General features: G+C 41.6%; 1 long non-coding RNA gene across 2 annotated transcripts; it reads left to right on the top strand.

Annotated features, from left to right (window-relative positions):
- The first annotated feature begins 1,302 nt into the window (after window positions 1-1,302).
- Window positions 1,303-8,754, top strand: LOC104870043. Of its 2 annotated transcripts, XR_782441.3 has the most exons (4): window positions 1,303-1,520; window positions 2,793-2,926; window positions 4,257-4,406; window positions 8,667-8,754. It is a non-coding gene; the product is annotated as an uncharacterized LOC104870043 (long non-coding RNA). The 2 variants fall into 2 exon arrangements; XR_002025717.2 differs by lacking the exon at window positions 8,667-8,754 and having other exon boundaries at window positions 4,257-4,751.
- Window positions 8,755-13,463: the final 4,709 nt, after the last annotated feature.

Below are 13,463 nucleotides of genomic sequence, written 5' to 3'. Positions count from 1 at the left end.
AATACTAGAATTTATGAGATGATACCAGACAAAGGCACTGACAGCATACAAAGTAATCTGTTTTCTTATTACTCCCAATGTCTCATGCTGCTTGATCCCTAAGGCATATTTTATTTTATTTTTTATTTTTTGGTACAGGGGATTGAACTCGGGTCCTTGCGCTTGCAAGGCAGGCCACCGAACTGCTGAGCTAAATCCCCGGCCCCCTAAGGCATATTTTAAAATTGTAAGAGAAAGTTTTCCGGTGGGGTTTGGTTTTTTTTTTTTTTTTTTTTTTTGGTACCAGAGATCAAACTCAGTCCTTGAGCTTGCAAGGCAGGCAGCAGAACCCCTAAACTAAAACTAAATCTCCAGCCCTGGTTAGGAATTTTTTATTCTTTTGGGCTATATCTCAATTCCTTATGTAATCCCAATATTAAATTTCTTCTATTTCGTAGTAGGAAGTGACTCTATTGCTTCACCAAGTTGGCTCAAATTTTTAGTGATAGCCACTTCAACCCATCAAAATAAAATGATTTTCAAAGAACACCACTTCCCAATTCTTATTTTTCAATAAAAGATCTTCACTGAAGACAAAATTCCTGCACATTTTGCTTAAAAATGAATTGTATTGCTACACAAGATAGTAGACACTTTTTAGACTGAGCTATAGGTATGATTTTAAGGCCCTTAATATTCAGAATATTTTGAATACTGTTCATGTAATATATACATAAATAAGATATTGTACTTAGAGACTAATTTTAAAATAAGGCCATGTTTTATAGAAAGAGGAAATAATTACTTGCAGGAGACCAGCTTGAAACTGCACTGAGCAGGCTTTAGATATTATTGATTTGGCTTATAATTTGGCTATTGATTCAAACTATGATGGGGCTGGGGATTTTGCTCAGTGGCAGTGCGCCTGCCTCCTAAGAGCAAGGTCGTGAGTTCGATCCCCAGTACCAAAAAGCAAAAACAAAAAAATCAAACTATGAGTAGCTCCAAGGCCCAAGGATGAATTGCTAATTTCCTTTCGACTGGTGTTCAGAGATAGACTTCCTTGTGCCAACGGTCATGACTGAGGTCTCAAAGAACGATGAAGTTATGGTGTCTCTAATCTCAAAGAAACACTGCAGCTGAGGAATTGTGACTGCAACCATTCTCTATGATCAAAACTGTACCACTAAAATCCAGTGAGCATGTACCCTGAGCTCAGCACAGCTGGGGAAGATCTCAGAAATCAGGAACGCCCCTCTCTGCAAGTGAGCTCGAGGAGCCTGCACTTGGGGCCCCCTTGTGGCTGAGTGGGGCAGGGCTGCTTGCCGAGAACGCGCGGGAGGGTCCTTCTGCTCTGGGGCTCCAGGCTGCTAAGAAAGCACACACAGGGGAGCCCTGCTTTCTACCACCGCCACTCCGAGAGTGCAGGCTGCTCCGAGGATCTGTGTCTCTGGGTCCCGGGACAGGAGCGCCCTGGTCGTGGTCAGGGGAAGGGGGCAGGCAGACCGGTCACGGACAAAAGTAGGGTGCTCCAGGTTAAGGTATGCGGAGGGGCGTATGGGGAGCAATCGGGTTGGAGTGTGTGTGGCCCAGGGGGGCTGAGGCGCACCCCAGGGCGCTGACAGGAGGAGCTCGCAATCCTGCGCCGGCGATGCTGAGCGCACCCCCCGCTGCACCCGCGAGCCCAGGCACGTGTTTGCCCCTGGCGTCCTCGCGGCCTGAGTCTCGGGGCTGCAAACGCGGCTGTCAGGATTCAGCCCGTACTAGGTCACAGACCTTGTCACGCCGTCCCTCACCTCTGTCCCCGGACTCCCCAGAGACCCCAGACGGCAGGGTTAGTAACTGATCCTAACCCAAATGTGCCTAGGAGCTGCATCTCCACCTGCCCGAGTGCCCCCTCTTGGGGCGAAACCTTGGATTTGGGGGGAGGAGCTTCCCCTCCCCTCAGCCTAACGGATGCTGAACCCTGGGATTCCCTAGGTGGCCCCACTGGGGTCAGCACCAAAGTCGTCAGAGTCAGTGCTGCCCTCCCTGGGGTGCAAGAAGGTGGGCGCGGCTTAATAATGGAGAAGAGGGGTTCTTCCCACGGTTGGTCCCGAGGTCCCAGGAGTCATTCTGGGTCTGGGGGTGTCAAGTTGGGGCACAGATAGGGGATGCTAAGGGTCCATGCTACTCTACAAGGACTTAAAGGTTTGACTTATTCAACAGCTCTAGTGGAAAGTCAGGCAGAGCGCCTTGGTCCTGAGCCGCTCCGATGTCCCGCCCTTGGGACTCTGGCCGGGCTGAAAAAATGGCTGGCTAACTGCTTTCAGTATGTACCCAGGAGTGAGGTAGTATCTGGAACAAATGGTAGCTTTAGTTTTGTGGGGGACCTCCATACTGACTTCCATAGTGGTTGTACGAATTTATATTCCGTGTAAAACATGGGAGTTTTAAGTATTAACAGTGTTTCATTTGTCTCTTTTTGTCTTTTTTTTTTTTTGCTTGTGCTTTGAGTGCCATATCTAGAAAACCTTTGATTAACTCATCAAAGGTGACCAGTGTTTATTCCTATATATTTTTGTAAGATTTTCATAGGTCTGGCTCTTACCTTAGGTCTTTAACACATTCCCGCTGGCTTGAGCCATTGGTGGTACATCCATGACTGTCCCATCGAGTAATTTACACTGTCCAGTGGGGTGTCCCATGCCACCCAGTGGGAGGATCATGCATGCGAGATGTTGACTACAGCCCTATCATGAACGCGTTAATAAATTGTAAACAAATTTTATATATAGTATAACTTTGAAGCCCAACTTTATTCTTTTTCACAGAGTTGCCCAATTTTCCAGCACAAATACTTGTTGACAAATAATTGACTTTGTAAACTATCATCAGATAGATGTTAACCATGCAGTACAAAGTGATAAACGTCAAGAGTGTTCAAAAGACAGTTCGCACTGTACAGGTAGGCCTCTTACTATCTAGTTCCTTAGCTAATACTACATTTTATTCAGTGCCTCCATTCCAACAGAACTCCTTAAAATTTTGTTTTCCTACATGTGTATTTGTTAGTGTTGAGGCAGGAGATCAGGACATGGCAAGCAGGCTGAAAACAGGATGCAGGATGATGTAACCTGAGCCAGATCTCCTGCCATTGCCTTCATTGTCATTGTGGTCTTCCTGCCGTGACAGTGGCTCCCCCTGCATACGGGATGTTATCTCTTCTTGTTTTTCTCTTTTCTTTATTCTGTCTCTTTCTTCCCTTACTTTAAGTAACAGTTGGGTTTACCTGTTCATCCATTGTCCCGTCCAATTCTTTGGGTGGGACACAAAGAGCCTGGAATTACTGGACACTGTGCTATCTAGTAATGGTACTGATGTGAAATAGTAGGTTCTAAAATTCACATAAAACCTTCATGTGTTTAGTATATCATTTGTGCCGATGTTATATTAGGCTTTGGAAATGGAAAGTGGAGTTTCAGTAATTATTAAAGGAAGGGAGAGAGTTTCCAAAGGAGATAAAGTCCCTGCTTTCTATAAAGGGTCAGAAAGATAAATAACATGAGAGACCCTGTAACTGAGGCATAACATGTGATGCCCATAGGAATGTGGGCAGTTGAATACATAATAAAGTCAACTATTTAAAAATTACTTGAGGTAGAAAGTTTGTCATGTTGATGCGGTTTTCTGTTATCCTTGAAATATAAATGAAAAGGTGAATGACAGACATTTGGTTTTCACCTTTATTTGTGACCTCTGTTCATTCGCTCTTAGACATAATTAGTTTTTTTAATGGACAAAACCTAATGTAGTTTCAGAGGAGACAGCACAAAGGTCTCCTCTCTCTAATGTTCATATTGTATTTCCCTAGTAAGTACCTGTTTGTAAAAAAGACAGCAGTTCTATTCTCTTTCATAAGTTCCCTTTTTCCCATTAGGGGAAGATATATAGATATATGCTATTTCATTTTTTTTCTAGCACACATAACATTCTCATTTAATTTGGGGAGCTTCTGGAGCACTAGGTAAGTGGGCTGACATTAAGAAAATCATTTTCCAGAGACCTATGCAATTATTTTCTTTTTAAAATGGAATGTGCAGTTTACCAAGTTTTTTGGTAATTACCAATTTTAGTACTCCCTTCCAAAATAGCATCCAGTATTTATGAGCTCATCTAGATATAAACATCAAGCACTCAGGAATTCTGAAGATAGAAGAGAATCACAGAGTTTGTAGTGTTTTTCAAGCTAATAAAGAAAGTATACAGTTTGACGTGTTCTTTCTGTTTTCTGTCAGGCTGTGAGACCAAGAGCCTTACCAACCACTCCGAGGAGCTTGATAGCCACGAGAATCACCTGGGAAGGAGCACACTGGACAAGTTGGAAATGAAACAGACCTTTATTAGTCTGACCAGACAGCACTCCTGAAGCCGAGTAACTCAGAGAGGTGCTACTTCAGGGGCTGAGGGATTCTTATAAGGGGATACAGGGGGCTTTAACAGTCAAAGCTTGCAGTCAGGTGGCAAAGGTTAATGGTCTGCTGATTTGCACTAGTGGCCAGCTGTCACGTATTCAGCAGCCACACGTTGATGGTTAACAGATGCCTACAAGATGTTCTAAGATCTTAAAAGCATTTCAGCTTTAAGCAGTTTTCTCTGTTGAAGATAAGGGCAGGGTGAAACAATAGTCTCTGGGCCAACATGGAGTCACTTTAGCTCAGTCAGGTCTTACAAGGCAAAGAAAAATAATTAACCCTATCATAGAATAATTCTGAAATTTGTTGGCACTAGTATAAGCATAACCTCAACCTGTCTTGCCAAGTTCATACTTTTTTTTTTTTTTATGCTGGGGATTGAACTCGGGACCTTGAGCTTGTGAAGCAGGCAGTGGAACCACTGAGCTAAATCCCCAGCCCCCAAGTTCATACTGTTATGTATTTATAAAGGAATCAATAGTCCCACTTTGTTTCAGCATGTTGCATTTCATGTAGTTGTTGAAAACAAGAAAATCCAAATCTTTATTGCCCGAGTAAAGATCAGTGAATTGATCTTGAAATTCCCATTGGTTTTGCTACGTGAGCAAAAGAGATCCATGTATTTTGAGTAAATCGGTATCTAAATCTATTAACTTTCAGTTATATTTGCTACTTGTAACATTTATTACTTATAAGCAGAATGAATCCTGTGACTCCTAAACACATGATGCATGTGTTTATTTTCTTGTAAATGCAGGTTGTACATAAGAAATTAAAAGTGCCTAAGAAACTATGTTGTCCACATTTATTCCTTTTGCAGCAAAGGGAATATAAGCCCAGAGAAATGTCTGGCCACCACTTTGAGCACCTCTTTGAATTGTAGTGGCCAAAGGTGATTTGTATTAATCTTATAATAGCTCAATAAATTTAGCATTAAAATATTTATACAAGTTTTTTCCTTTTCCTGATATATACATTTTTTTGGCAGACTCTGTTTATATCATATATATTGTGGTATCTGACAGTTTTATTACACAGAAAATACATACAAGTGGTCTTCTACATTAGGTTTCCATGAAAAGTCCTATTTGTAAAACAACTTTATAGAGGCATATTTGTCATCCTTCTTGGATTATTCATCCTGATGTTTAACAGCTGTCATTCTCAGAAAGATTTTCTTAAATTAGATTTCTTGGATCTTGGTTATTTCCAAGTTTTTGTTTTTGTGTTTTTGGTGTTGGGGATGGAACTTGGGTCCTTGCACTTGCAAGGCAGGCAGCAGAACCACTGGGCTAAATCACCAGCCCTCCAAGTTTTGACAGTGATGCATAAAGCTTTGATATGCATTGCCATGAAAGTTTTTGTGTAGACATAAGTTTTTAAGCCCATTTGAGTAAATACAAAGGACTGCAATTATGAGGCCACACGGGAAAAGTATGTTTAGTTTGTAAAAACCACCAAACTGTCTTCCAAAGTGACTGTACCATTTTGTATGCCCATCACTAACGAATGAGTGTTCCCACTGCTCCCTAGCCTTACCAGCAGGGTGTTGTTTTGTTTTGTTTTTGGTCTTTTCCCTTCTCAATTTCATTTGTTTCTATGGTGTCACCTATTATTTATGTTCTAATAAATTCTGTGTCTGCCATTCCATTTGGATGGCTTACTATCTCCTTACCTAGCAAGTTTGACCCCAAATGCCTAATTGACTATAGCCTTCTCCATAGGAAGAAATCAGGACTAGAGTCAGACAGTATTTACTATGAAATTCAGCATTTATTTCAAGTCCTGTTCTCCTTGGTGTGCCTTTGCTATAGAATGGGAAGACTTAATCCCCTCTCATCCTTTCTTCTGGTCAGTGAGATGTGAGAGTCTGAACAGGGGTAGGGGAAGGAGAAGGGATGTCTTTAGGAAAGGCTGTATTTTCCTGACACAGGCCAGGTGAAGCAAGCAGTTATTCCTTCCCTCTTATCACCTTGGACACTTATCTGGTGTCTGAAACCGTTACAGCTGTTTCACAGCCCTGAAGAAAAGTCTAAGAGAAGCATTTGACATCGATGAGCCTCTCAGCCAGGGAGCTACTGAGAGTACATTAAACACTTGTGTTCTGACTTCTTTTACTTAGGAGAAAAAAGCCCTGGATTTTTAGAACATTGTTAATAGTTTTCTAGTAATTACTGCCAGGTTGGTACATGAACATCTATTAACTAATGGTAGTACCATCCTCCTAGACGTGTAGGTGAAATAATTCATACAGTGTTCACATCTTTTCAAACTTCACCCATCATAAAGCAGTTCAGCATCTAGTCTCGTCCATTATCCTGTCTTTTTTCCTGTTACTGTCATTTTTATTCTACCCTACATCAAAGTCATAATCTAGACAATAATAATGCCATGCTAACTTTTCTATCCTAATTTTTTCACTCCTCTAAGTTGTCACACTGCTATTAGCTTTGATTGTAAAAGGAAAAAAAGTAACACTTTTCCCCTCAAAAGTCTTAGCTAAGTCTTACATTCTTATTAGCATAAGAAGATACAGGTATCATGAATGACCTTCCTGATTAAGGACAATGAAAAAGGAGGGCTAAAAATGTTAAGAATATTTCAAAACCTATTGTTGACTTGACAAGAAGATAAAGAATCTAAAAAGGCCCCAAAATGGAAATTTAACGCATAGCACTAAGGAAGGTATCTTTCACCTCAAGGGAAATTGGCATATCTTGGTCCATGTGAGCTTCCATTTAAATGGCTAAGGGGCAAAACAGAACATGTTTCCTGGGGCTATCATGCAAGATCCTCTTCTAAAGCTGGTACCCAAGACAGCCTCACTCTTACTGCTCAGACAGGCAAGAGGCAAACATTCATTCAGAATAAAATAGCAAGGGAAGATGACTTCCTGGACTGTGGAAGGGGAGAAAAATCCCTGAGAACTTGTCATTCACCACCAGCTTTCAGGCAGGTTTAATACTGCACAGGTAGCTTGACTTCTTGCTGCATGTGTGGTTATAAAAGCTGAGGATTTAATTCAAATGCCCCTGCCCTAGAGAGACTCATGGACAACAGACCAAAACACATTGTCTCATGATTTCTCTCTTAACAATCCATGTAAAATTTCAGAGACCCTGAGCTCACAGAAAAGAAAAGGTTAGAAAACACAAACACATAACAGAAAAAGACATTACTAATGAGTGTCAGCAAAAACATAAGGCAGCAGAATTGAATAGTCCAACAAATAGTTCAGGTATTTCAATTATCAGTCATAGAATATAACAAATGTATTCTGCATCTTAGAGGAGTAAGAAAGGCTTGAAGGCAAGAGCAATGGAACTGACCAAAAATGACTGGCTTGATTTGGGGGAAATAGATTGAAGTTACATGCATTAAAAATAAAATACCAAAATCAAACATGTAGCAGATAGGTTGAACCAGTAGGTTACACGTAGTTTAAGAAAATGTTAGTAAACTATAAGGTGGATCTGAAGCAAATGGGGAAATGGAAGCCAGTCAGACAAAAAAGAAAAAAAAAGAAAAAAAGAAAAGAAAAATATAAGGGACGTTAAAAGGCACAAAAATTTAAAGATATAAAACATATCTACTTGGAGTCCCAGAGAGGATAATAGGGAGCGTGTGGAAAAGGCAAGATATAAGGACATAACACAGCAGTGGTGAGACAGAAGGCTGGTGACAAACCCCTGGGTGCAGTAAAGACTTCCTCTCTGTGGCAGGCATGGCCATGAGACTCTGAAGAAACCACAGAAGCAGAATGTTTGCATGAAATGAGACATTGTTGTCAAGCAAAAATCTAAACAAGCCTTCTAACTTCCCTTGCACTTAGTAAACTTAACATCACTAATGTTGGAGGTCACACAGCTGGGAGGTGCATTATGAGCTCCCCACTCTTGATGTGTGGGCTGAGAGCAGTTGCCTGGGGTTCTTCTTGAGACCTGAAGGCCTTTACTGCTAAAAACACTGTCAGACCCTTAACTTGAGCCTTCTGAGATCTGAGGAGTGACTAAGATGAGAGAAAAGGTTTAGCATCTCTGTCTTCACAATTGTCCTGTCAACCTTTGGGTCACATTCTATGTGGCTCTGTACTTGGATACCTTGATCATTTAAAAATGCTTAGTCCGAGATTATAATGTAGGATTGACTTGGCCTATTGACCCCTGAAACTGTTGTTTTCTTCTCTGTCCCATCTTTTCTGCCCCTGTCCTTGGGATTCATCAACTGCTGCAGCAACCAGAACCCCCAAAGTCCTTATGCCCTATCACATGGCCCAGGCCCACAAAGCTGAGGTGGTTTGCCATCTATGCAAAAATTCAACAATCCCCCAGGATGAGTTCACCGTGACCGACCTAGTGGCCCAAGTCTCACACAAGAAGGAACAACTTCTGGAACCATACTCCTGACCAGTGGAAATTACTGGACTTTAACCTACTCCAGCTCATCCAAATCTCACTGTTCCCTTTTTTTTTTTCTGCAAGCAACCTGATTCCCCTTTTCTTGGTCAACGATATCTCCCTTCAGCTGAAGTCCTAATTAAAGCTTTGCTTACCTGTGTGTGAAATAAAGATGCCCCGCACAAAGGAGCTTCCTTCCCAGTGGGAGGTCAGACAGAAAACATGCTGGCAGATATAGCTAGTGGTTTGAGATTTGGGACCCAAGTACACAGAATGTCCCGTGTCTCTCCCTTATAGGCTGAGTCACCTCCTAAGGTGGGGACTGGAAAGATACAAGAATGTAGAGGGATCTCAGAGGAGGACTTCAGTATGGAGAACCCAGACCTACCTCATGGAATGAGGGGGTAAGGGCAGGAATCCATGAGGCAGCTGGGGATGGAAGGGTGGTGTTAGGAGACCTGTCTTGTCGCCAGTTCATACTGGAAAAGGGTTCACTTGAGATTCAAGCAGCCTGGAGAAGAGAGACAGATCGTGGAAATGTCTGAACATGCCTTCATTTTCAGTTGCTCAGCTCAGCCAAGCACACTCACGCAGCAGTCCTCAGGCCCCTAGCCTACCTCGCAGCATCCTTGGCTGCTTAGTCTCCTACCAGCCCTCCGGCAGTCTGCATTTATACCAAGATACACGATAGTGGCTGTGTGCTAGTAGCGACATTGGTTATATGTTATTTACACCACCCAGCATCTACCTTGGCTCCAGAAGCTTTAACATTAGGGTATCAGGAGATGTACCTGCACTGGAGCTCTATTGACACAGGACCCACTACCTCCCAGATCCCCTTCACCCCATAGCCTGAAACAAACTACCACCATCTTGCACTTCTGCGTTTCTTTATAAGACTCAGAGCAGAAAAGTCAGCCACAGCAAGCAGCATGAAGGGATTTTAAATGCAGTCAACAAGTCAAGGAGCACCCACAGGGGATTTGACTGCCATGGGCACCACAGTGTGAGGGGAGGTGGGATTGAGCTGCAAAGAGGGGCACACAGTCTCCTGGGTGAGACTGAGTCTCCTCGGCTCAGAGAACCCATGCCCAGTTTATCGGGAAGTTGTGTTGTGGATGGAGCCAAGGTCCAAGTGGCCTTCGGCCTGTGCTTCCCTCTGGCAATTGGCCCTCCTCCTGCACAGCAGAACTCTATGAAGTTTGGCTTGTATGGGGGCCATTGTGTGACAATGGAGCTCTGAGTAGATAAGTTGTTTTATTTATTATTATTTTTTAAAGCAGGTAGGAGTTGTTGAAATGCCGCAGCTGGCCAGGAAGAGGGACTGCTGATGTTTTCACAGCATGGAGAACGGTGGGGTGTGCTGTGAGCAGACCCAGCTGATGCAGCCTTAGGGAATGAGAGAACCTAATGGCTGGATGTGACGTTTCATCTCTTATCTGAATGACTGTTGTCTGGGGACCATTGTCTCATTGAACATTGGCACTGAAAGTTGACAGCGAAGACAAATATCAGAATGCTCGACTTTGAATGCCTCCCTCCACCTCTCCCACACAAACACATGAAAAGGTGCTTAACTCCCCAGTCATTAAGGAAGTGCAAACTAAAACTGCGTGAGATTCCCCTCACTCCTACAGAATACCTGTAATCAAAATACTTCAAAATAACAAGTGTAGGTAAAGAAAGTGGAGCCCTTACACTGCTGCAGCGAAGTGTGAAATAATTTGGCATTTATCCAAAACACTGAATATAGATTCACTATACTTCTCAACAATTGCGGCCCTAGGCTTATACCTGGAAGAACTGAAAACAGATGTTTAAACAAAAATGCTCATGTTCTTTACATCTGTCAAGAACATGACAATGAGAGACAGTCTCAGAAAGGGTTCTAGAAAAAAAAATTGGATCCAAATGGAAAACAGGATTTTCTTTTCCTCCCAGGTGGAGCAGGTGGTAAAAGTGAAGTGAGCCTAAGGATTGGCTTATCATGGAGAAGCCACAGTGATTTCCTGATTGGGGGGTTATGTGGTGATCACCTGGCAGCGTCTCTGTGTCGGGGAAACACACTGCAGTATTTCATGTGAAAATACAAATCTGATAAAGTGATAACAGCTGGGAATGCGAGTGAATGTATAAAGAGTACTTCCTGCTAGCATGCAGGTTTCCTGTCAGTTTGAAATTATTGGGAAGTAAATTACTTTTTTAAACAACCATATCAATATCATGCTAGAAAAATAGACATCAAACTTAACTATAGAGGAATAACAATAACCAGATCCAGTTCAGCCAAAGTGGTAAAGAAAATCTGACAGTAATTAGAGGCCACTGTGAGATATCTATATCTATATATCTATAGCTATATCTATGCATTAGTGGTCTACTATGTGGATATTGCATTTGTATTAAAGGCCAGTGTCTGGATATTATTATAGTAGTAAAGGGGACATAGTGCAGATATTGTTATAGTATTAGAGGCTGCTCTATAAATATGATATATAATTTTATTTGAGGGCACTCCCTGTATATGAATTACAGTGGTACTTCAGTTCACAAATTTAATTCTTTCCACAATTCTGGTTGTAGAATTTGTTCCATGATTCTGGTTGTAACCAGAATCATCATAACCAGAATCATGGAAAGAATTAAGTTCGTGAACTGAGGTACCAATGCATATCAGTATTTGAAGCCAATGAATGTATATTAGTAGTAGAAAACACTGTACGGACATTATATTAACAGACATACAGCTTGGGTGTCCAGTGGAAACAGAGATGACTTCTATATGAAGTTGAGCTCTGTGAAGACTCCCTCCTTTGCACTCAGGGCAAGAAGAAGAGCCTTTCATTCATTATTAGCAGCACGTAGCACTCATGGCCCCTCTAAAACTACAGAGATTCACTCCTAATTTTTCATAGCCTGAAACGTGAAAAGGAAACATAAAAATTCTAGAAGGAAACAAAAAAATCTATGCAGTCTTAGAATTAGTGAGGAGAGAAAGAGAGTCACATTTCTGAAATTGCAACTTTCAAGCATACTGGGCAAGGACTCTGCCACTGAGACACATTCCAAGCTCATGGTGATGAATCTGAACATACAACACTACAATCCAATTTATAAAAGAAGAATACTGATGATGTAGACTATAGATTAAATTTTCTACCCTGTCAAAGAACTTGTTTAGCCACAGACTGAGCTAAATTATTTACAAAGCACATACCTGAAAAAGAATCAGTATTCAAAGTTCACAGCTCTTAAAAATCAACAATTAAAAGATGGGTGAATATCTGAACAGACACCTCACCAATGAAAATGTAACAACAGCAAGTAATCATATCAGAAGTTCACAACTTCATATAGAATTAGAAAACTGCAAATTAAACAATAATAAGATAGCTAGGCACAGCCATTTGAATGACTAATTTCTAAAACAATGGTGGTACCAATCGCTGGAGGGGATGGAGGGACAACTTCATTTATCACTGGCAGAATGCATAATGGAACAGCCACTTTGGCAGCTTTTTCCAAAGCAACACAAGTCTAGCCTTCTGACCCAATCACTGCATCTGAAAGTGTCTGCATTTACAAGACACTTCTGAAAAAGTGTGTCCAAAATAAAAACAATATATAATCATGTACGTACAGCAGCTCTATTTATACTGGCCCGAGTGTGAAGTCATAGAATGACCTTCCCTGGTAACTTGTATCTATGCACTAGAAGCTATTCAGCAATACTAAATACAAAGGAATGAATGATCCATGCAAGGAGGTAGATAAGCCTACCTGTGCTTTGCTAGGCAAGATAAGCCAGTCTGAAGAGGCTACATACTGTATGACCCCCTTCCTATAACATTATAGAAAGGACAAACTACAGTGGTAATAACCGAGTAGTGATTACATGGGATGAGTTTTAAAGTATTCTGTATGAGCGGTTACCTGCCATTATACATTTGAGGAGACCTATGGAAGTCACAACCGATTCAAATGAGATTTGATTATGTAGAATGTGGATGGAATACAGAATGTGAGTCTGTACCAGTATTAACAATGCCTAGAAAAACACTGCAGGTGGTGAGCAAAACATGCAAGCCTAAGTCATTTGGAAAATGAGTGGAGGGAGAAACAGCCTTTGTGAAGAAGTCTTCAGAGCACCATTTCTCTCCTCTGCCTCGTTAAAATACAGCCGAAAGTCGCCATATATAGGAGCAGGTCGTCACTATGCACTGAGTCTGCTGGTTTCTTCATCGTGGACTTTTCAGCCTCCAGGACTGCACACAAGAAACTTCTGTTGTTTATAAAATATCATGTTTAGGACATTTTGTAGGCTGTGGGTCCAGTCCCCAGAGCTGCAAAATGAAATAGATCTTAAAGTACAGTTATGCTTTCAGAAAACCTTGAAATATGATTGAAAGAGCCCAAATGAAATATAAATACATTGAGAGCTAGTCATGGTTTGGGATTATTAGACTGCATATAGTGAGGGAAAATTCCTCTCAAACTTGATCAGCAGAGTCAACGCAGTTCCACTCAAATTTCTAGAAATTTGTTTCTCGACACTGACAATAAAAGGACAAATCTGCGGGGGGGGGGTGAAAGGAGGGTGGGGACAAGGGGTAAAAATGAGAACCAAGACCTG

Source organism: Fukomys damarensis, unplaced genomic scaffold (genome assembly GCF_012274545.1).
Source record: "Fukomys damarensis isolate Sample0158 unplaced genomic scaffold, DMR_v1.0_HiC HiC_scaffold_17, whole genome shotgun sequence".
NCBI lineage: Eukaryota > Metazoa > Chordata > Mammalia > Rodentia > Bathyergidae > Fukomys > Fukomys damarensis.
This window is presented reverse-complemented; position numbering and strand designations above follow the sequence as displayed.